Here is a 25208-nt window from a genome sequence, read left to right on the forward strand (position 1 = left end):
CAGCCTTCAGATGAAGATGTAGAACTAACTCTCTCAGCATCTCCTGCACCATGCCTGTCTGGACGCTACCATGCTCCCATCTTGATGATACTGGACTGAACCTCTGAACCGGTAAGCCAGCCCCAATTAAATGTTGTCCTTATAAGAGCCGCCTTGGTCGTGGTGTCCGCAGCAGTAAAATAATAACTGAGACATGGTTTATTCGGCTTACGCTTCCACATCACAGTTCATCATCAAAGGAAGTCAGGACAGGAACTCAAGCAGGGCAGGAACCTGGAGGCAGGAGCTGATGCAGAGGCCATGGAAGGGTGCTGCTTACTGGCTTGCTCCCCATGGCTTGCTCAGCCTGCTTTCTTATAGAACACAGGACCACCAGCCCAAAGGTGGCCCCACCCACAGTGGAATAAACAGTCCCCATCAGTCACTAATTTAGAAAATGTCCTATTAGCTTGCCCACAGCCCAGTCTCATGGAGGCATTTTCTCAATTGAGGCTCCCTCCTCTCTGATGATGATAGCCTGTGCCAAGTTGACTTAAACCTAGCCAGTACACCACGAGGGCATGCGGTGAAAGCCAGTACACCACGAGGACACACGGTGAAAGCGTCTGTATCCTATGCCAGGCCTGCAAGGAATGCAGGAAACCTGGACTTTCATGGAAACGCCATTTTTATCCCCATCATTTTTGCATCCTGAGCGGTTCTACAATTTGCTTTACTGACACTAGACTGAAAACTCAGGTTTAGCCGTCAAGGGCGGGTTGCAGCAATGAAGCCAAGGTGGTAGGTGTACCAGTATTACCAACTCTGTACAGATACTTTCTGTTTCTCTACCCTTGTCAAGAAATCTTGAACACACACACACACACACACACACACACACACACACACACACACTCTGTTTCAATACTGCTAATTAAGACCTGATCTTTCCCTCAGCCTTCTCCATCAGCCTGGTGGACCACTAGCTTTTTTTTTTTTTAATCTTTTTTCTTTTTGTTAATTTATTTTATTTATATGAGTACACTGTAGCTGCCTTCAGACACACCAGAAGAGGGCATCAGATCTCATTAAGGATGGTTGTGAGCCACCATGTGATTGCTGGGAATTGAACTCAGGACCTCTGGAAGAGCAGTCAGTGCTCTTAACCGCCGAGCCATCTCTCCAGCCCCAACCACTAGCTTTTTGTACGGCCTATGCACATCCCCATTGGACCTGCGATTCAGAGGGATTTGAATACACGTTCTCTCTGTTCACTGAACAGCCTTTGGCAAGCCTCTGGGCCTTGGTTTCTGGCTCTATAAAGCAGCAATGGATGTGCCTACCTCCAGGGCTTGTTGCCATGACTCCATGTTGCCATGACTCCATGTCAGTCGTTGTTCTTATGCTGGGACCCTTTACGACAGTTCCTCATGTCCTGGTGACTCCCAATCACAAAATCATTTTGTTGCTACTTCATAACTGTAATTTTGCTACTGTTCTAAGTTGTAATGAAAATATCTGATATGCGACCTCTGTGAATGGGCCCTTTGACTCCAAAAGCATCATGACCCACAGGTTGAGAACCACTGCTCTACTGCTCTACATAGCCATGTGTGATGCTACGCAGTATCTGGACCACAGGGGATGCACTTAATAAATTCTCAGAATGGCACTGGTGTCACAGTGGAGACAGAACGGGTTGCTATCTTTAAGAAATATAGAGAGTGACTTAGACACGGAATGATAAAAAGCCAATGAGATGTGGCTTACAGGGAGACTTCCAGAAGGAGATGTGGCCTAAGTCCTTAAGAGAGACTATTTTCCTCTTCCGGGCTTCATAATAGGTGACCATCAGCTTGGGAATTTAAGACAATGGGAATTTATTCTTACAGTACGGGTGCTACTAAATCTAAAATCAAGATATCAGCAGACCTGCTCTCTCCTTCAAGGCTCTCAGAAAGACTCCACACCTCCCCTCTCCTTCTTCAATATGTAGATGCTGTTCCACTGCTGAGTGCACATTGCAAGCGTCTTTCTGCTCATCCATCTTGAAGCCTGAGTTAGATCAAGTATTTCCCCATAGGATGCCTGGAAGATTACACACTGATAAAGCATCATTGGGGACCGGTTCTAATGCTCTGAATTAATCCAACCCCCCCCTCCCAAAACGGGAATCTGCGTGTCTAAACGCTGAAGGTCCTTTTCTCCAATTGGTTTTTGATTGATCAATAGAGTCAACAGACAGTGGCTGGGCAGGCAGACTGAGGCGGGACCTTTGGATTTGCACAGGTTAGGAACTAGAAGAGAGGAAGGGAGGAGAGAAAGCCATGAAAGGGAAGAAGGAAGACCAGTCCTAAAGGCCAGCTGACATGTGAGAATCAGGGAAAGTGGGCACACAGGCCACTTCTCCAGTTGTGTTTGGGGAAGCAGAGATGAAATATAGATGAAATAAAAGATGCTAACTCGAGAGTACTGGTGGGAGTGTTTGCTAACAGTGGGAAGGATTAGAACTGCCCAGGCTTTGAGCTAGTCAAGGCATATTAAAATTAACGAGAGAGAGAGTGTGTGTGTGTGTGTGTGTGTGTGTTTCATTTGCAAATTCAGAGGACTCTGGAGGGTGGCTGGAAGCAAAGGCCCACCAGGAGCACAAAGTGGTTTAACTAACTACCGCTACACAGCATTTTCCCTCTCTCTGTACTATGATGGTAAATACTTTTGACTTGAGGCATCTCAACCTCACGCCTCTGGACACATCTAGGAGGGAGTTTCTCGATTGAGTTAATGAGGTAGAAATACCTATGCTATATATGCTCGGTATCACTTCTGGACTAAATAAAAAGTGAGGGGAGCATCCCTGTTTATCTGTTTCTCTGTCTGGCAACACAGATACAATGTGACCAGTCGCCTCCACTCCTGCTATGTCCTCTCTGCCTTGAAGCGACACAGATACAATGTGACCAGTCGCCTCCACTCCTGCTATGTCCTCTCTGCCTTGAAGCGCTGAATCTCCTCACACTGTAACCCACAACCAAACCTCCCTCCCTTAAATTTCTTCTTGTCAGGTATTTGATTGTAGCAATCAGGAAGTAACCAGGAGATGTGGGGGAGTCTCTGACCACCACAGCCAGCAGAATGATGACCCATGGGGAAGGGAGGCAAGAAGGTAGTTTGGTTCAACAAGACTCAATTGGTGGTGTTTGTACAAACATGGGGAGTCTGACCCCCCAAGTAGTTTATTTTAGGCATATTCAAGCCCAGAAAAATCTGGTGAAATTTTTCCTGGTGATAATTAACTCAAGCTCATGCGCACAATAAAGCTTAAAATATGACTACATTAAAACTCAGTAAAGGTCAAGTGATCTCTTCCGTAAAGATGAGGCTAAAGATCAGCGACATGTGACACCTCCCATAGAGGCAGGTTCTATAGACTGAGAAGCTTACACACACACACACACACACACACACACACACACACACACACACACAAACACACACACATACACACACACACACATACACACACACACACATACACACACACACACACACACACACACACACACACACACACACACACACCAGCTCATACAGGAAAGAAAAATGAAGCATATTTCTCATGCTTTGATGATCAGGCCATGGCATCTGAACTCTTGGCGATCATAAAACTTCTGGAAGTATTAGTCCTGCATTCTACCACAAACTCATGGTTAAAAAAGAACCTTTGCTGGGTATGGTGGCCCATACCTGTATCCACAGCACTTACGGTATGGAAGGGGCAGGATCTCAAGTTCAAGGCCATCCTGAAATTCAGACTGAGACCTTGTATCAAAACAAAACAAAACAAAACAAAACAAAACAAAACAAAACAGAAAACAGAAAACTGTGATGCACTGGAGTCTATAGCTTTAAAGCAAAGCCCTCAGGCAATTCTGGTATATAGGTCTGTGACTCTATTTATTTGATACCATTACTATACAGTGATTTGTAACTAATTAAAGGTTATGTTGCAGTTATGAATTGACAGGATAATTGGCAAAAGGTTCTGTTTTTGAGTCTTTTGTGCCATTTGGTTCTAATGTCTATTACTACAGCCATTGTTGCTGTCCTTTCTTTACGTTAGCCTGACTGACTCCTTATGACCTTTCTTCAGTTCTTCCTGAGTCAAGAGTAAAATCTGTGCGGTCAATTTAAAGCTTGCCTGAGCTGCAAGACTCTCTTTGAGATAAGATGAAAGTTATCAATACGGTCACGGATCGCCTAGCCTCCTGAGTGTTGAGGCCACTTCACGATGTGGCCAATTTGAACCCATTGAGGGTTGGTTGGCGCCCTCTAGTGGTTGAAACTAAAAAACTTCTAAGAAAAGAAATCATTCCATAAACTGTGCAAGAGACTGACTCTAGCCTGGGTCTCACTGTCTAAGAATGGCTTCGTTTTGATGGGACACCTTGTCTCCGCTGGATGGGTAATAATTGGAAGCGTTAGATGAAGGTGTTAGTGAATGGGAAGCCATCACATTCCCAGGAGCAGGATATTCATCCTGCTTGCCTCCTGTCAAAGCCTACCCATGCCACAGGCCACACAGGCTGTGTCTTCCCCTGGTATGGGAGTGCCTGAAGCCTGAGACTTTAATTAGTCATCTTTGTTTATATATATATTGATATATATATATATATTTGTTTATATATATATATATATATATATATATATATATATATATATATATTGATTGCAGTGTCTGGCATCAGAAAATGTTCATAAATGTTTATTGAAATAAGAGAGGCAAAGGGGGGTGGAGTGGGCAGCTTTTGACTCTAGTGGCTCAGGAGGGTACAGGCCAGGATAAAGCCTTCCAAATGAGAACTTAGCATTGCAACTCTTTGAATATAACTGGACATGGTGTCACGCTGGCCCCACCCCCTCTCTGGATTTTGATGTTAGGCATTTGGTCCCTGTATTTATTAGGCTTCCTGAGATGAGCAAAACAGTAGGATGAATACACATCCCATGGGAATTTATTACGTTGTCCCACATATCTCAGATTGCATGGTCCAACGATGGAGAAACTGGGAACGCAGTGACTCTCCCATTCCACGAGAATGTAGACTGTCCCTGTATGGTCCCAAAAGCCTGGAGATTTCCTGGAGAAATCCTTCATCTCCCGTCTACATCGGAAGGATGAAGAAGGTGAGCTCTGGTGTCAGCAAGAGGTAGCAGGGGTGAGACTCCACAGCAAAGAGCAAATGCAGGCTGGTGAGGGCAGCGCCTTTCTTACATCCTGGTCCCTGGTGGAACTGCAGCCTGCTGGGGGGTGGGGGGTGGGGAATCGTTCCTCTCAAGTTATCCTTTCAACAGCCTCACACACCAGCCCAAACGTGTGCCTCCTTGTTGGTTCTAGATCCAATCAAGACAGCCAAGATGAAGTACTGAAATCCCGACCTGGATTCTTTGCCTGCAGGAGGAGTGCAGAGATCAGGGCCCTGCAGGTGAGTGATCAGGATGGGTTTCCGCACCAGGCCCTTTTGGGGGAACTTCTTGAGTATTTCTGCACCGTGGATAGAAGAAACAGTACTGATTGCCAAAGAGGCTTGGGTACTGGCTCAGGCTTCTAACTGATGTTACTTAGGGACCCTGACAAATCTTTCCTCCTGATGGCCTCCCCCGTGAGAATTTTCCAGGGGTCAATGTGCTCATAGTCTCTCCTTGGTTGTCTCCCAGGGTAAGAACCCTTACATGCTGGAAGAAACCACAGGAAGAAAGACACACAGGTCATTGTATTAGTCAGAGTTTTACTGCTGTGAACAGACACCATGACCAAGGCAAGTCTTATAAAAAACAACATTTAATTGGGGCTGGCTTACAGGTTCAGAGGTTCAGTCCATTATCATCAAGGTGGGAGCATGGCAGTATCCAGGCAGGCATGGCACAGGAGGAGCTGAGAGTTCTATGTCTTCATCCAAAGGCTGCTAGTGGAAGACTGACTTCCAAGCAACTAGGGTGAGGATCTTATACCCACACCCACAGTGACACACCCATTCCAACCAGGTCACACCTATTCCAACAAGGCCACACCTTCAGATGATGCCACACCCTGGTCCAAGGATATACAAACCATCACAGTCATCAAGGAAGGAGAATTGAGAAGGGGGAAGTAGGAAGGCATTGAAGGAGGCAGGCCAAGGGGAAGAGGAATGAGAGGTGTGGGGTCTTCGGGTTTCACTAGGGCGCTCCACAGACATCTCCAAGCACCTGTTCTGAGTTAGCTTGCACGTTCCCATGACTAGGCCGTGGTGTCTGGATATCCAGTTAATCCCAGATTAGCTAGAGCAGAGAAGGTATGTCCTAAGCATCCTTGTGGTCAGTGGACACTTGTCATCTTTTAGCATTTGTCACGTGAAGGTCCTTGCTTGCTTGGTTTCCATGACATCATAGAGAAGAGATCTCTCGCCTCTTCTCAATCTCTGTTGAGGATTTTTCTTCTTTTTTCTGTTGGTCTTCTGTGTGCCTCCAGAGTTCTGTCTCAAGCTACCTGGGTCCTCTTTTACTTTTGCATTCAGTTTAAGAGGTTTTCTTTCTTTCTTTTTTTTTTTCAAAAAAAAAAGATTTATTTATTTTATGTATGGGAGTACACTGTCACTCTGTTTAATTGGACTCCATTACAGATGGTTGTGAGCCACCGTGTATGTGGTTGCTGGGAATTGAACTCAGCACCTCTGGAAGAGCAGTCAGCGCTCTTAACTGCTGAGCCATCCCTGCAGGCCCCAGTTTAAGAGATTTTGTGAATGACAGATTTTCACCTGTCACTCCCTTCCTCATTTTACTTCAGCAATTCTGCTTCTGCTCCCTGCCTGTGTTTCTCCTGACTAGCAGACAGCAATTTCCATCTCTCCATTTGGGTATACTTGAGGTAGATTAGCCACACACACCAAGCCATTTAGGGCTGGGTCTAGCCTCCTCCTCCCTATACCTGGTGATAATTCCGTGCTGACATCCTTCCATTCACGTCTCAGTGAATTGAGGTTCTACATGCAGATGTCCACCAGGGCAGGCAGAAAAGAGGGGCTCCCTTTTTTCAGTTTCCAAGCGCTATTCACTCTGTTATTTAAAAAAATGTGGGCAGGAGAGATGGCTCAGCGGCTAAGAGCACTGGCTGCTCTTCCAGAGGTCCTGAATTCAAATCCCAGCAACCACATGGTAGCTCACAACCATCTGTAGTGGGATCCGATGTCTTCTTCTGGTGTGTCTGAAGACGGAGACAGTGTACTCATATATATAATAAATCTGTAGATGGAACCCAGGGCCTTGAACATACATTTTAAGCAAGTGCTCTCTAAGTGAATCATATTCCCAGCCTAGTTTTTTGTTTTTTGGGTTTTTTTTTGTTTGTTTTTGTTTTTTGAGAAACAGCCTTGATATATAACTAATTCTGGACTTGAGGTCAAAATTGCCTTGCTTCTACTTCCTAAATATTAGGATTATAGGTGTCTGCCACCACCCCTGTCTAGTTCATACACATCTTCACCCTTCCCATCAATGAACTCCCTGCCTTGGTCCCGTTGCTCAATCTCCATTCAGATGCAATGGAGCAGCGGGCTTGTCTCACACCTCTGACATCCATTTCCTTTCCCTTCGTGTCCAAAAAGGGTCCGAATAGAGCCGAGTGTCCCATACCTCAGATCCTATCCCTTTCCTCCCTTGAGTTTATTGATGGTCCCTACTGGTATCCAAACAAAGCCGAATGGGCCTAAGGTCCTTTCTGGAGATCTTGGTTGGGCAGCCTGGATGTGTGAGGACAGTCCTCCTGGCTGTCTCTCAGTTATGTCTTCCTTTCCCATCAAGGTTCTGCTCTTATGTGTGGATAGGGCCCCTGCCCTTCAGTCATAACTCAAAGTATCCATGGTATATCCCTGTCAGTTCTTATGAAGCTATCAGTCAGCATCATTCACATGTATAGCCCAAGTTTCTAACAGCTCTGGGTACATCGATTCCTCCTCTTCTTCTTCCTCCTTCTCCTCTCCTTCCTCTTCCTCCTCTTCTTCAACTCACTTTTATTTTATTTTTTCGATTCATTCATTCATTCATTCATTCATTCACTCATTTACTTTATATCCCAATCACAGTGTCCTTCTCTTCCCAGTCCCCCTCACACCACACTTCCCCCAACCTCTCCCTTCACCTCTGAGAAGGGGGGGGGAGTCCCCCCTGGGTACCAACCCACCCTGTGACCTCAAGTCACTGCAGCACTAGGCACATCCTCTCCCAGTGAGGCCAGACAAGGCAGCCCAGTTAGGAGAATGGAATTCACAGGCAGGCAACAGAGTCAGGGACAGCCCCTGCTCCAGTTATTGGGACCTGCATGAAGAACAAGCTGCATCTGGGGGCGGCTAGGTCCAGCCCTTGTATGCCCTTTGGTTGTCTCTGGGAACCCCCAAGGGTACAGGTTAGTTGACTCTGATGGTCTTCTACGGAGTCCCCTCCAGCTCCCCCATCGGGACTATCCTTATGTCATGGTTACTAAGATTCTCTTGCTGTCCCACACTCATTGGTAGTTTCTCCTCTTTTGCTGTTGTGAACACAGCTTCCTGTTCAGGGTTCCCTGCAGGGCTGTCCACATCCCCCTCCCCTCCCTCGGTCTCTCACCTCTTCCTACACATCTCAGACACATCTTCCTCGTAGGAGAGAAGTCTCCTCGTGTCTTGAATATTTCTTAATTCTATATGCTCTTGACAACTGGTTTGTTCTTCAAAAATGGACTCTAAAGCTCTGGGCGCTGTGCCCTGATCTGGAGACAAGGCAGGAGAAAAGCTGGTACCAGGAATCCACAATTCCTGGCTTGCCTCTTTCTCCTCTGCTTTGGGGATGTTAGCCAGCCAGTGCCAACTCTGGGCTGGCTCCTTTGTTTCTGGCCTTGGTTTCAGGTTTCTTCTTGTGACACTGAGTTACACGGAAGAAAAGAAGGAAGGACCATTTTCTGTGAAGATATGGCTTCAATTGCCAGATTTCTATGAAAATGGTTTCCTATGAAATCTTCATATCCTTCCTACCTCTGTTCTGACAGAGCCAGGAAAATGGGCCGGGCCTTCTTTCTACTGCGTTCTATATTTATCCCCATCCTCAACCCTGGCTTTGCACGAGAAATCAGAGCCCTCTACAGACCTTTCCACCCAAGCTCACAACAGTCTTCTCCTTTTTAATCAGTCACTGAAAAATTTCCCACCCCCAAATTGACACATTCGAGGAAAAGAAGGTCTTCTCACCCATGAGTTTATTTGCGCAATGAGCCTCGAAGAACATTCTAGTAATTGTGTGCATTTCCAGGATGCCACAGAATTTCACTGAAAAACAATAAAACTAGATTAGTTTCCCCCCTTTCCCTTAGAAAATAAGGGGAGTATAGGATTAGACCACAAGCATATTAGTAAAGGGGATGGGGCTCTGATGACACACCTGACACCCAAGCTTAGTCAGATGAAACTGCTTCTCTGTATTAGTAAGTTGTGTTAGTATCTATCGTTCAAAAGCATAGATTTTTAAATCTTAATTGTTTTGCTTGTGTGCTCACATGGGTGTGCCTGCCGTTGTACGAGCAGTGTAGACACATGGATGTGGTCAGAGGACAACCTTGGGTGTCAGTTCTTGCTTCTTGCCTCCCTTTAAATGAAGTCTTCATGCTCGCTGCTTCACAGGCTAGGCCAAGAGGCTCGTGAACCGCTAGAGCCGCATGTCTTTGCCTCCCATCTCCCGGTAGGGGGCGCTAAGAACACAGACGTGGGCAGCTGCCTCCAGCTATACATGAGTTCCGAGGAGATCTCTCCTCCATATTTGTGCCCTAAGTACTTTTTACCCACTGAACTACCTCCTGGCCTCTAAATACAGTTTTAAAGTACATTCAAAAAGAAAGATTAACAAGGTAGAAGAGAACTGACTGAAGTAACTTTCACTGATCAACCTGTCTGGGAAGTGTTCTCATGTCGTGGTGACCCCCAACCGTAGCATTATTTTTGTTGCTACTTCCTAACTGTAATTTTGCTACTGTAATGAACCGCAATGTAAATATCTGTGTTTTCTGATGGTCTTAGGCGACCCCTGTGAAGAGGTTGCTCGACCTCCGATGGGCGCGCAACCTACAGGTTGAGAACCACGGACACAGATGGTCTGCCCAAGGCTGCATGTGGAACACAGGCTCATTTCGCTTTTTTTCTGTTAGGTGTCATGGGCCTGTGTCTGTTAACCCCGTTTTTTGGGCTCTTTCCATATAAAGGAAATGCTAGGAATCGTTAGTACAGCAATTGTTGTGAAGTCACAGCTGGTTCATGCAAAGTTTATTGTTCTTTGCCGGCAGCACCCCTTTATAATCAGATCTCTTGTGTTTACAAGGATATGGAAGGTTTTCAGGCAATTTAATGAAAACCATTTGGTCAGTGTTTCATTTGTAGAAGGGCAACTTGCCTAATGATTGATTCATTGAATTTATCATGTTTTGTAGTTGGATAAATTTGCTACTCATACTGATGTCTTTCGCTGTAAGCAGAGTCTTCTGGCAAGGTTTCATTAACTGAGATTCAGTGTTGTCTCATAATATTTATTATGTTAGCTTCAATTTATTTTATTTTATTTTATTTTATTTTATTTTATTTTATTTTATTTCATTTATTAGTATTTCCAAACCCAGGTTTCTCTGTATAACAGCCCTGGCTGTCCTGTCACTCACAGAGATCTGCCTCTCCCTTCTAACTATTGGGATTAAAAGCGTGGGCCACTACTCCCAGCTTAGCTTCAGTTTTGTTTAAAAGCTATCAGAATAGAAGTAATATAGTTCCCTTATGAATGACTATAGTTAAAAACCAATAAGTCACATTTATCATCAGGAACTCTACCTTAGAATTTCAAATGAAAAAATAAAGATTACCCCTTTAGTTTGGATAACTTTTTGTGGAGCTATCTTTCTCCTCAGTCCCCACTGGTCATTTCTAACGGCCATACTAAAATCTAAAGTTTTGTATAATTCCAAGTTTCCCCATCATCTCTAGTTTAATTCTTATTTTTTTCTTATTCTGCATTTTAACCTTTTAGAAATATTTCTTTGATTGTAAATTATGTCTCTGTGTACGGGGGTAGGGGGAAGCTATGTGCAGGAGAGGAGCCCAGAGAGTCCAGAAGAGGTGTGTGTGGGGTGTCAGGTCCCCTAGAGCTGGAGTTACCTGTGGTTGTCAGTCCCCAGGCATGGATGCTGGGAACTGATGAACTAGAGTCCCGCAAAAGTGGCATGTGCCTTTACCTTTTAAAATATTTCTCTAGCCCCCTGCACGATTGTCTGTTTATATTTTAATTATTTTGACTCTATAGTCACAATTACTTTGTTATTATGATATGGTAGATTAAACTTTAGGCAATATTCATATTGTCTTCTATAATAACATCATGAGGTTTTAGACCCTTGAAAACACTCACCTGCCCACAACGAATATTTCTGCCAACCACCAGCGCACCTACATATTGCTATGGCTGTTTGTTTGTTAGAATCCAGATGTGTTTGTACAGATTGCTCACTGACTGGAGTAGCTTATCAAGTTAGCCACTCACTGATCTCTTCCACGGTCCTGTAGTTACAATTCAGTAATAGAGTCATAATTTGAAAGCGGTAGTGTCGTGTATCACCCGTTTTGTAACCTGCTCATCAAATGTCAGCGTCTTCAGTCCACATGTGAGGTTCTGAGGGTCTTGCTCTTTTGCATAAAACATAAGCAAAGCACTCACTGGATGAACTATTTAACAAACTGGTGAATTGTGGAAATCAACAAGGCATGGGTTAAGTTGAAGACAAATGGAAGAAAGATGCAGGGTCTGTGACTTTGTGATTAAATCCACATAGCCTGTCTCACTACACTGTCATCTAACACACAGCACCTAACTGTCAAATGGGTGACAGCACCTTACTTTCAACACCAGGAAGACCAGAGGACCAGAGGACCAGGAAGTTATTTTCCCCTGCAATCTCAACAGTACATCTTGCATCCTCATGGACTTCTTAGAGGCCAGGGTATCTGATGACATTGTCTCTGGCTTAGCTGCTCATTATTTGTAGTTAGAATATTGGTTAATATTTAACTAAGATGCTTGGACAAAAGTTCAAGTTCTATGATACCATTGCTGTATGCAACTCTGTTCTGTGGTGGTCCAAAGTGTTAGAGAGCAGGGTCTGGCATCCACAGTAGCCTTGGTGGTCCAACCTGAGGCACAGGTTAAGTTGCCCAAGTACTAGCTATGTCAACCATATTAATGAAATTTGATCAAGGGGTTCCAGAATATATGAGAAAACACACCCTTGAGATTTTGCAATGTTTCATAAGAACAAGTGTATCGGGTTTCCAGGCAGCCCTTGCTTGCTTGACTTGACTCAACATTGGCTAAGTTGTGCTATTGCCAAAGAGAGAAGTCACTGGGAGCCATACAGGTAGATGTGGCCTCACGGGCACTCTCTGCTTCCCACAATGAATACACATTTTCTGTGGACTCCGCAGGAGCAGCAGATGTCCTTATCCCTGAGAACAGGACTTGGCTTCCCTAGATCCTTCCAAATAAGTGGTACCGGAAGACAATGCTCCAAAGAAAGCTCTGGGCAATTCCCAACAGTATTGAATGATCAGCCTGCAAGGGAGTCGGTCATGCCCTGCAGTGCACTCACCTATCTCGGTGGCCCAGCCTTTTCCTAGTCAACAGGGATGGTCTCATCATAGAAATATTCATTCTCCATTGTTTCTTTAAGAGATTGCTGTAAATTTAAAGCCAGTAATAGCTTCAAATGACACAGATTTAGAATTTTAAATCATTTGCAGTGATGTCAAGGTGTCTGCAGAGTTGCAGTTTTGCGGAGGTTTCATAGGAGGTTGGTTTTTGATTTTTTGTTTGTTTGTTTTAGACATTTATATTCTTGGAGTAACCCTTGTACCTTTTTCTCCAAAGTACATCTCTGTCATCATCACCACCACCACCACGATCACCCCCATCACCACGACCGCCACCATCGCCACCACAATCATCACTACTTGTGATCACACTAGGCCCACTTAAATAATTGAGAATACCCTCCTATCCATTGCAAACCCCTTAATCCCAGCTACAAAGTCCATGTGACATAGAAAGTAAAAGTCTGAAGTTCTGGAGACTAGTGCCATACAGACCTTTGGGGGACAGTAAGCCTGCCACATGGGCATGATGTCACTGATCCCAGGAACACAGAAAACCTGAAAAGACCTGGTGAGGAGAGCAATGTTTTGTCTGGGGACTTGTAGGGATCACTCACCTGTGCTAGGTGAGAATTTATCTTACAGAGGTATTGCTCCGGGACACCCCGCAACATACACACTTTTGATGTCTATATATTCATCAACTATAGTTCTTCCCAGTGTGTTACTTGTTTGTAGTAAGATTTCCCAAAAGGGCTGATCTGACTTGAAAGCCATTACTGGCCCCAATGCCATGTATAGGGGGAAAACGTCAGAATGTTGGCTCCTATTCCACTCAGTCCTTCTGGGCCCAGCTCCATGGTTCTAACATTGGTGTGCTCGTCTGAGCTTTTCATTGCCCAACAATATAAGAGCAACTCTGTAGCAGGCATAATTATAAACCAAAACCACATTATAGCATGCACACTTCCATTCTTTCGGGAAAGCCATGGTGCAGGAGAGCGTGAGAAAGGCTCTGAACACACACACTTGGATAATTCTCATGGCACTTGAGGAGCTGTTTTAATATCACAGAAGGGCTGAAGGGATGGCTCAGTGGTTCAGAGCATGAATTGCTCTTCTAGAGTTTGGCTCCCAGAACCTAAAGCACATGCCTCTCAACTGCCTGTACTTCCAGTTTCCAGAGGAAATCTGCTGTCTCTGGCTTTTGAGGGCATCTGCTCTCATGTGTACACACACACACACACACACACACACACACACACACACACACACACACACGCACGCACAGGATTATAAAAATGAAATAAATCTTTAAAAAGTCACAGAACAGTCCCACTTAAAGATTAAAGGAATATTGATGATCAAACCAGGAAATGTTCATTTCGGTGCTCACTCAGGAATGGTGTTCCGCTCCATTATCCTTAGGATCGTTTACTACCAAAGCAGCCTGGGAGAAGAACACATGATGTCTCCCCTCCACCTCTGTCCTCTGCCTCTTCCAGTCTTCGTTCATCCTGGTCAAGTTTAGCTAAGATTCCAAGTCCCAAAATCCCCGAGTTAAGCCTGGTAGATGGATCCCTCACACCGTAGGCTCGCTCCCTGCATCTCCCCTTTAAAATTCACATTACCTCCATAAGCAGCTCTTCTGGGAGGGTGGGCCTTGGGGAGAATGAGGATGGCAGACCTGCTTGAGAAAGGTCATGATTGGGTTGAGAAGAAGCCATCTTTTCACAAGCTGGAGAAAAGTAGAGCATCTCTCAGGCACTGGGGTCACTGAGACAGGGCTGGACTCCTCCACCCCTCTCCATCTGTGCGAATGGCTATGAAGGTGTGTATCACAATGAGAAAGTGGGAGGCAGAGATTGTTGAGGCTCTGAACCAAGACTTCACCTCTCAGCCTGGCATAATGAGAAAGCGGTATGTTCAAATGAGCCATCCAAAGGCCTGCCCGATCCCAGGTGAGGCGGGGAGGTGTGTCCCCTGGTGGCACCATGGGACTTTGGGAAGAGTCACAGGCAGGGTTCAACATAAGATTGAGGTCCAATTTGTGGGCCTGGAACCTTTCTGGTTAACTCACATGATTGCACTAGAGACTGTTGACAGTATCTATTTCTCCATGGGAGTTGATCTTGAAGAGACCTAGCCAAGAGTGGAGTTGAAGGCAAATACTTTTTAAGTGCATCATAACTAGTGTGCACTCAAGCACGTGCCATATACTGTTCTAAGCCTAGAGCCACTTTAGTGAATGAGACAGACAAAAACCCACTGGCCTCACCCAGCTGAGTATTAGAGAGAAGATGGATAACTTAGAATGTTGGTGGGTGATGAGTGTTAAGGTCAAAATAGCCAAACAAATGGAACAAGGAGTGGGGTTGTATCCTGGATAGGATGGTAAGGTGGGCCTCTAAGAAAGAGGAAATGAGGCAGGTTCATTCTGGTAGCAGGGAATTCATAACAGAGTAGCAGCCTGGCAGAGATACCAGGTAAGACAACGTCCACAACGACTGGAGAAGAACAAGTTTTTTAACAGCATGATGGGAAGAAGGAAGAGGACGGGAGTTAGAGAAATGAGGTGTTAGTATGTAGAATCTTGTAAAAAAAATTCAACGGTGTACTCATTTTATATATTAAATTAAAAATATTGGAACATTTTCAATGAAAAAAAAAAGTTGGTCCAAACTGTTGAAGGACTGGTGCTGAGAAGCGTCTCCACCTCTCCCTGGGGACCTAGGTCCCAACTCTCTTCTGTTCTCTAAGGATTACTGAAGGTCTGTTTATGAGTAACACACACTATTCCGGTTGTAACACTTTTAGGTTGCCTCCTTTGACTTGTAAACAAGTAAAAACCAGCCCACCATTGAGTGTGTTGGGTTATGAGGTCATGAGAGTTTTACTCATCCGCATAACTTCTCTCAGTAGACTCTTATGACTTTGCCAATCTAACCATGAACTCCAGAGCCAGTGAACGTTGGCCTCTTGTTCTGGAATATGGGTAAGTGTGGACTTGGTAACCTATAAAGACACTTTCCGTTTATAAATCGTATCTTCCCTCTCCAAGGAATAACATCCAGCTTCCTAATGTTATCTGAGCAGGGGTCAAATGAGCAATTATCCATGCTTTCTGCCTTCGTGTAAGGCATGAATAATTCATAGGAGATCTAGCAAAATGGGAACAGTATGTCCTTTGGCTGAGTCCCATGAACTCCGGGTGACTAGTATGCAAACAGAAAGGTTTCCGAAGACAGATTCTAGTTTTCTGCCCTCTCCCTTCTACCAGCCTCCAGGAACTCTGTCTAGCATTGAAGCATATAGTATACTGTGTGTTTACCCAGATTAGAGTCTAAGGCCGTGGAGATTCAGATGGGTCAATGACTTTCCCAAAGTAATGTAAGACAGCGATAGCAGACCATTCTCTAAATTCTGGGCGAGGTTCCCCTTCTCCTTCTCCTCGCTTTTATTTTGGTAAATATTCTGCCTCATAAGGAAAGAGATGGCTGAAAATATTTGGTAGGGGATGACAGAGAACTCATAAAGTAAAAGGTTTGTTGCTTTTCACATAATCATTTTTGAAATTATAATTATAATACTTTCCCACTTCCCTCTCTTCCCTCCTATCGCTCCTACACATCCATCCTGTTTTCTCTGGGGTTCATGACCTCTTTATCTTCCATCGTTGTTACATAAATATGTATATATTTCCAAATACATAGATACAACCTGCTCAGTCCATACGATGTTACCTCTCTGTATATGACCCCAGGTAAGACGGCTTGGTATGAGGTAACCAGCTGGGGCTTCTTCCCTGAGGATGACATTTCTCCCTCTCTCAGAGTTCCCCAGCTACCATGGCTCTGTCTAGGGTTAAGGCTCTGAGATTGCTAACCATCGATGTCATCGCGGTTCATGTCTTATTTAAGCACAGGTGTGACATTCTAGCCTCTCTGACATTCCTAGGAGACACCATCTTACGACAAACTGTCTGGTCCTCTGGCTGGGGCTGGGTACCACAAGATCTCTTGTTCTCTGCATTTTGATGAGTCATGGTTTTCTGTCATGGTCTCATCTGTTGCAAAGAGAACTTGCTTTAGTGAGGGGTGAGAACTATCGAATCCCTCCATGTCCAGAAGGATAAATATTCAGAATGTAGTTAGGGACTGGGATAGTTTAGAAAAGGGGAGACTGTAAGTTCTCTAATATTCATGACTTCACTAGCCCTTGGAAGCTGACAAGGTTTCCAGAACCAGGCATCAATCCCCTCCCATGGGTTGGCCAGTTAGAGAGGTCTTGGTGAGCGTGAGTGGAGTGTGCCATGCTGGCCACTGCTCGGCTTTGTAGGCATCATAGCCATGTAAGACATTGGTTGTTTCGCTCTCTTGGAAGCTGGCATAGAGCCTTCTGGTACCACGAAAGCTAGAACTCAGGAAGGAGGCTTTAGGGTCAGGGCTAGCTCAGGGCCTCTGGGTCCTAGGTCGGAAGTATATGGTGTCTTCAACAATAGAGACTTAACCTTCCGCTTCTAGGAGACAACCAAGGGCAGCAGCAATGACCTATAATGTTTGGGGAATCTTTTGGACAATCCTGACCAACAACTCAGAAGGAGGATTTATCTTGAGGATGCAAAGCTGACTCAACAAAGCTGACTCAACAAAGCTGACTCAACAAAGCTGACTCAACAAAGCTGACTCAACAAAAACCAACTCGTGGGATAAACCACACCAACGGTCTATGAAAAAAAAAACATTCACAGGCTCATCTCAAAAGATGCAGAAATAATCTTTGACAAAATCTAATATCGCTTTATGATAAAGGTTCTAGAGAGACTAGAGGTAGCTAGAACATATGTCAGCAAAATAAAGCTATCCATGACTAGTCCACAGCCAATACCATCGTAAATGGAGAAAAACTTGAAGCAATCTTAGTAAAATCAGTAAAGAGATAGAGCAGTCCATTATCCCAATTAGTTTTCAATGTTGTGCTTGAAGCAGTAGCTGGGACAGTAAAACAGGAATAAAAATTAAAGGGATATAGACAGTGAAAGGAGAACTGGAACTATCCCTGTATGCAGGTGATATGATGCTATACATTAGAGATCCCCCAAATTCTACCAAAACACTTATAGAAATGATCAACACTTTCAACAGTGGGACAGAATGCACAATTAATATTCACAAATTCATAGCTTTTCCTTTTTTTGTTTTTTGTTTTTTTGAGACAGGGTTTCTCTGTTTAGCCCTGGCTGTCCTGGAACTCACTTTGTAGACCAAGCTGGCTTCAAACTCAGAAATCTGCCTGCTTCCCGAGTGCTGGAATTAAAGGCGTGCGCCACCACACCCAGCATTTTTGTTTGTTTTTCAAGACAGGGTTTCTCTGTATAGCTTTTCCATAGCCCATCAACAAACATACAAAGAGTTTACGAACACACTCCCATCCGCAATAGCCTCGAAGAAAAGAAAATATCTTGTAATAACCTAAAGGAGATGAAAGACTTCACAATGAAGAATTCCAATCTCTACAGAAAGCAATAGAGAAAAACACTAGAAAATAGTGATATCCCATGCGCATGGATTGGTAGAATTAATGTTGTAAAAATAAGTATTTTACTCCAAACTATTTACAGATTTGATGCTATCACAATCAAAATCCCCATCTCTTTCTTTTCAAAAAAAAAAAAAAACCCAACTATCTCAAAATTCATATGGAATCATAAAGGACTCCAGATAGCCAAAATAATCCTGGGCAAAAAGAACACTGCTGAAGGGATTATCACTCCAGACCTCAAGATACATTATAGCTATAGTAATAAAAACAATATGGTACTGGCATAAAAACATACATGTAGATTAATGGAACAAAATCAAAGACCCAAACACGAGTACATGTGTCTTAGAGTTTTACTGCTGTGAACAGACACCATGACCAAAGCAGCTCTTCTAAGGGCAACATTTAATTTGGGCTGGCTTACAATTTCAGAGGTTCAGTCCATTCTCATCAAGGCAGGAACATGGCAGCATCCAGGCAGGCATGGTGCAGGAGGAGCTGAGAGTTCTACATCTTCATCTGAAGGCTGCTAGGAGAAGACTGGCTTCCAGGCAGCTAGAATGAGGGTCTTAAAGCCCAAGTCCACAGTGACACACCTATTCCAACAAGGCCACACCTCCAAAGAGCGCCACTCCCTGGACTAGGCGTGCTCAAACCACCACAGCATATAACTATAGCCACCTAATACCCAACAAAAATGCCAGAACTATACACTTGAGAAAAGACAGCATTTTCAACAAATGATGTTGGGACAACTGGATATACACATGTAGGAGAATAAAATTAGACCCACACTACCTTGCACAACAACTCAGTACCTCCTCAGAGATGGGAGACCTAAATGTGAAATCTATGCCACTGAAACCGCTAGAGGAAAACACAGGCAATACCTACATAATATAGGCATAGGAAAGGACTTTCTGGATAGGACTCCATTTTCCTGGGAATTGTGGTCAATGATTGACAAGTGAGACTTCACAAAACTAAAAGGCTTCTGCATAGTTAAAAAAAAAAGTCACTCAAGTGAAGAGGAAAGTAACAGAATGGGAGAGAATCTTTCTGGATGGATGAAGGTCCAAATACGTAAAGAATTAAAAACGGGAAGAGTAATATAAAAATGACCCTTTCAAAAGTGGGCTTGGGACTTCAACAGAGTGTTTTCGAGAGAAGAAATAACAATAGTTAATAAATGCCTCCAAAGAATGACCATTGGTCCTCACAATTAGAGAAATTAGATCAACAAAATAGCCGGCAACAGATGCTGGAGAGGATGTGGGGAAAGGAGACTCCACAACACTGTTGGTGTGGCAACTAGAGAAAGCAGGGTGGTTTCCAAAAAACTTAAATACAAATCTACCGTATGACCCAGCTTTACCAGTCCTTGGCATCTGTCCAAAAGACTCAACATGGCACTCCTCTGAGCCTTGCTCGGCCATGTTCTCGGATTCTGAATTCAAAATAGCTAGGAAACAGAAACAAGCTAGAAGCCCAATAACTGGCAAATGAACAACGAAATGTAGCATACATACACACTGTGAGACTCAATAGATGAATATCTTACTATTTGCAGCCTAGTAATATCTAAAAGTTGAAAAAGTTTCAGTACCCTGGACAAGCAATGTAATCAATACGTGTGTATAGATGCTTGAACAATATTGTAAGATCAAGAATCCCCGAGATGGCCAGGCAGTGCTGGTGCATGCTTTCAATCCCAGCACACGGGAGGCAGAGGCAGGTGGCTCTCTCTCTCTCTGTGGGTGCCAGGCCAGCCTGGTCTACAGAGCTAGCCCGGCTCTGTAGCCAACGCTACACAAATAACCCGAAGAAACCCTGTCTTGAAAAACAAAAACAAGATGAAAAGGAATCAACACGACCAAGGTCTCTATCAGGTGTTCTAGAAAGTCTATCAGAATGAACTCTGTCAGCTGTGGTGAGAAGAAAAACAGAATCATGAACTTGGCATGATGGTTTGGATGAGAATGGCTCGTGGGCTCACAGATTTGAGTGACTGGTCACCAGGGAGTGGCACTCTTTGAAAGGATTAGGAGGTGTGGCCTTGTTGGAGGAGGCGTGTCACTTTGAGGTTTCAAAAAGGCCATTCATTACAAGCCCAGCATCTCTCCCTTCCTGGTGCCTGTGGATCCAGATGCAGAACTTGTCACTCCTCTAGCACCATGTCTGCCTGCATGCTGCCATGCTTCCCGTCATCATGTCAATGGACTAAATCTCTTTACTGTAAGCCAGCTCTAATTAAATGCTTTCTTTTTTATAAGAGTTGCTGGGGTTATGGTGTCTCTTCACCGTAGTAGAACACTAAGACCGAGGGGAAACTAACAGTGAGGATGTCTGAAATGTCATACAGAGACGTGATCTATGTACCTAAAATTATAAAAAAAAATACATAAAAGTCTGTGTCTCCATTGTTTACACAGTGTTCCCTCCAATAGCCATAACCGAACAAAAATCTCAGAGCCAATGATCGAGAAGCCTGGGAATCGTTTGTGGGATGGCAGAGAACTTTGAAAGTATGAGGCTTTGTTTGTTTGAGGCAGAAGTCTCTTTCTAGTAGCCCTGGCTGGCTGCCCACTGTCCTGGAACTCATAAATGTAGACCAGGCTGGCCTTGAACTCACAGAGATCTGCCTGCCTCTGCCTCTGGAGTGTTGAAATTAAAGGCAGGCACTACCACAGCCTGCAGAAAGTAAGAGTCTGGATGATCACTATGAGATCGAGACCGAGGCGCCCTATGTTCCTCAGACTCTCCATCCTCTTGCTTCAGTTTCCTGAGCGCACAAGTGTGCACTGCCATCCTTGTCTTACTATTGAATCTCTTTGTTTGCCTGGGGGTGGGGTGGGAGTTACTCTGGCTACAGCAAGCTTGTGCAAGACAGAGGACAGCTCACAGGAGTGGTGCCTTCCTTTATGCAGACTGGAGAATTGAACCTGTGTCTTGGCAGCAGTACATTTGCCTGCATAGCCACCATAGTCATCCTTTTTGCTTTTAGTATAAGTACTTCTAGATCCAGGGCATTAGAAATGGCAGTAGAAGATTGATTCTCTAAAAATGGCAGCAGGATAAAAATAAGAGGCATTTCATCTTATAGCCTGCAAATTTTTTTTAAAAGAAAAGATCTTAGGTCATTTACTCTGGTCACTTATCAATTTTTGTCACTAGGTGTCCCCTTGGTTAGTAAATCAGAGGCAGCCCAGCCAAGTGCCTGGAAGTAGTCAGCAGCTAACACGATGCCTTTCTGCCAGGTGTGTGTGTGTGTGTGTGTGTGTGTGTGTGTGTGTGTGTGTGTGTGTGTAAGAGAAAGAGAGAGAGAGTGTGTGTGTGCGCATGTGTGCACCTGTGTGTATGGGTGTGTAAGTGTGCATGTGTATGGGTATGAGTGTGTGTGTATGGGTGTGTGAGTGTCTGTGTGTGTGTACCTGTGTGTGTTTGTGTATATGTGTGTATGTGTGTGTGAGTATGTGTCTTGTGTGTACCTGTGTGCTTGTGTATGTGTGTGTATGTGTACCTGTGTGTGAATGTGTGTGTATATGTGAGTGTGTCTCTGTGTGAATGTGTATGTCTGTGTGTGTGAGTGTGTGTGTACCTGTGTGAGTTTGTGTATGTGTGAGTATATGTACCTGTGTGTGTGTATGTGTGAGTGTATGTGTGTGCCTGTGTGTGTTTGTGTATGTGTGTACATGTGTGTGTGTAAGTGTGTGTGTGAGTATGTGTGTCTCTGTGTGTATGTATGTGTGTGTGTGTATGTGTCTCTCTGTGTATGTATGTGTGAGTGTGTGTACCTGTGTGTATGAGAGTGTGTGTATGCATGTCTGTGTATATGTGTGTAGCTGTGAGTATTTGTGTATGTGTGTGTGAGTGTATGCCTGTATATGAGCGTGTCTATGTGTATTGGTGGGGGAAGGGTGCTGGAGGAGGAATTCTGGCACACACTGCCTTTTAACCCAGGCTTTCTAGCTGGGGACTGACTGTAATTTAGAATGAAGAGATTACATGCAAAAGGCACATTGTCAAAATCCAATTTCCACTCCAAGAGATGAATATGGCCCAGAATAGATCCAGAACGTGATTAAACTGCAGAATGGGCCTCTGAAGGGAGGCTGGGTTGGCTCAGGTCCAGCGAGGAACAGTCTAAGCCTCTCTCTGGGCCTACCGGTCCTTTTCAGGCCAATCTGAGAAACTGGACTGCCTGGTGTCATTTCAGGTGAGTTCTTATCTTAACAAACCAAAGTCGATTTTATGACAGAGTGCCAGGATTCAGACAACCTACTACTGGCCCACATTATTCTCTATCCTATGGCTCAATCACCAGGCCCTGGAGTATTCTCTCTGTAGATGGCCTTTAGGGGTATTTAGAAGGTGATTGGCATCAGAAGAACAAGTCCAAGATGGGAAGGCACTGCAGCTGATCAGTCAGAGTGCTGCTGGCAAATGCCAACAAGTGCTTGATGTTTCTTTCTTGAATCTCCCTCACCCCGCCCCCATCCCAGCCACCTTAGAATTCGAGCAGAACTTCCAGGGATGCATGAGCAGAAACAGAGTCCTTCACCCCTAAAAGACAAGTTCTAGAGTCCCGGAGAAATTGTGTTAACGGTGTGCAAGGCAGGAAGTATGAGTGTACCCGTGATCAAAGCCTGACTTAGCTCCGTGTAGCTACCGCTGGGAGCTGGCCAGCAGGTGGGAAAAGGGAGGTGATATTGCTAGCTTTGTTTGTGCAGCTGGAAACTCTCAAGTCCCATCTTGTAAAACCTTTAAACACACTGGTCTTAAGGTGACCTTGGAGCAAGGTGGGAGGTTGGGAGTGATGGAGATTGCAGGTGTGGAAGTGTGTTAGTAGATGTCAGCAGTTAAGTTTGATGAGTGGATGGAAATTTCGCATAGCATCAGGTGTCCATATCTGAGTGGTGTTTCTGATCCAGCACCTTTTCAGGGACGGTGGCTGGACATGAAATCAAGCAAGGAGAAAGGGTGGCTCCAAGTTTCCCAGCACCGGTACCCCTGAGAGAGCTTGCAGGCCCATGTGGAACCAGGAGAAGTGGAATCCAGGCAGGGCATCCAGATTGTGGTAGAAATGTGGAGATGTGCTCAGCTGGAGCCTGGGCCTGATGGGAGGCTGGGAAGTCGTTGAAGATCTCCTGATAGTTGGACACAGCCAGATCACTCCAGCTCCAGGAATTACTTAAAAGTCTCACCTGCCCAGCACGTCTTTCTGCCTCTGTGAAAGATGGAATGAGACCCAGCGAGTGTTCTGAGTGACTTGATCCAAAAGCTGCATGTGGTTGACCAGATGGATGTCCCTCTCGACTTCAGGTTTCCACTCAACTAAAGCACAAATGGTTTATCTTTAAGGAACCATGTATTTTCCACTTCTGTGGCAGAGGACAAAATGTGAATAATTTCTAGCGTCCCTCTGTGCAGCATGATTGCTGGCACCTTCCAAAGCCCTGAGGACTAGGGACCCTCCCTCAGGTGCAACTAAGGCATGAACCCTACAAACCCTCTTAGTTAAAGAAGAAGAGCAAACAAATATTCATGAACTCCTCCACTCTTCGGCTGGAAATGTAGCTCAGTTGGGTTCTTGCCTAGCAGACATGAATCCCTAGGCACCACGTAAGACAGACATGGTGGAGACTACCTGCAATCCCATGGCTCAGCAGATAGAGGTAGCTTTCCTTCTCTTCACTGATACTTAAAGCTAACACTCACCACTGGTCTCCTATAAGTGGCAAGTAAACACTGTCAAAATCTTCTATTCTCTAATCACCTATTGTGTAACTAAGCTGAAGGTGGTTTATTTTATTGGCAAAAATAAAAATTGAATGCAAAATGATTTTAAGAGTATAACAAGAATCATCAAAAGTGTGTGCACTTGACATCTTAAGAGGTGACTTTTGGGGCTAATCCTTGTTTGCTTCGGAGCTATACTGGGCCACTACGGGGGGCGGGGTGAGCAGACACTAGACTCGCAAAATAACTGTCTGAGGGACAAGAATCAGAAACTTCACACAAAGAGATCACCACGGGGTCTAAGCCATGGTCTCTTTCATCTCTCACTTTTCTCTGACCCAGTGAGACACAGAAGGGGCCTTGGGCTGCCGTCCTGCGTGCAAGGACCTCATGTTCTTCCCAGACAAAGGAGCAAAAAGTACCTTTTGTGGTGACCTTCCCCTGTTTCTGGATTATACTTCTTCCTGTTGCTTCCTCTGACATTCACCTAAGATGTGCCATCTCTGGGGTTGCTGACAATATCTGGTCATTTTTGGAGACTGTGTCCTGGTAAAACTAACATTCTACCCCATCAGAGAAAGTTCCCTCAATGGGGAAAAGGCTGCTCTCCACATCGCCCTTGGTCACACCTACTTACCTCCCGGTTACAGGTGTAACTCATTTTTTCCCCCTGGGGATGTAGGATGGCTGTTCACTGTGATGCCTGTCTTTCTCAGGGTTATTAGGGAAGTTCACAATAGTGGGTAAAGGGCTGGATTCTTCTGAGTATTTTTCAGTATTGCTATTTAGGGAAGATCCCAGTCTTCATCCAGAAACCATGAAACATTTGAGTGTAAACCACCAGTCAATTTGCTAGTTATATGTCACCAGCCTTGAAGTATTCCTCAGTGTGCTGGTATGAGTGAGAATAGCCCCCATAGGCTCATATATTTGAATGCCTTGTTACCAGGGAGTAGTACTATTTGAAAGGATTAGAAGGATTAGGAGGTATGACCTTAATGGAGTAGGTGCAGCCTTATTGGAGGAAGTGTGTCACTGGGGGATGGGGGTGGGGAGCTGTGTGATTTCAAAAGCCCACACCTGGCCCAAGTTCTCCCTGTCTCTCTCTGTCTCTCTCTGTCTCTATCTCTGTCTCTCTCTGACACACTTTGCACTCCCCTCTCCCCTTATGCCTAATTCTTACCAGTGATGTCATTTCCAGCTGTTTAGATTCAGGACTTTGTGGTTGGTTTTCTTTTCCCACATGACTGGAAGTAGAGAACTTTA

General features: G+C 44.6%; 1 long non-coding RNA gene across 2 annotated transcripts; it reads left to right on the top strand.

Moving 5' to 3' along the window:
• Positions 1-24093, top strand: Gm39168. 2 transcript variants are annotated; one of them, XR_001778550.1, is made up of 5 exons: positions 83-111; positions 2866-3041; positions 5018-5163; positions 5375-5462; positions 23146-24093. It is a non-coding gene; the product is annotated as a predicted gene, 39168 (long non-coding RNA). The 2 variants fall into 2 exon arrangements; XR_001778549.1 differs by lacking the exon at positions 2866-3041 and having other exon boundaries at positions 1-111.
• The last annotated feature ends 1115 nt before the right edge of the window (positions 24094-25208 follow it).

Source organism: Mus musculus, chromosome 8 (genome assembly GCF_000001635.26).
Source record: "Mus musculus strain C57BL/6J chromosome 8, GRCm38.p6 C57BL/6J".
Lineage (NCBI taxonomy): Eukaryota > Metazoa > Chordata > Mammalia > Rodentia > Muridae > Mus > Mus musculus.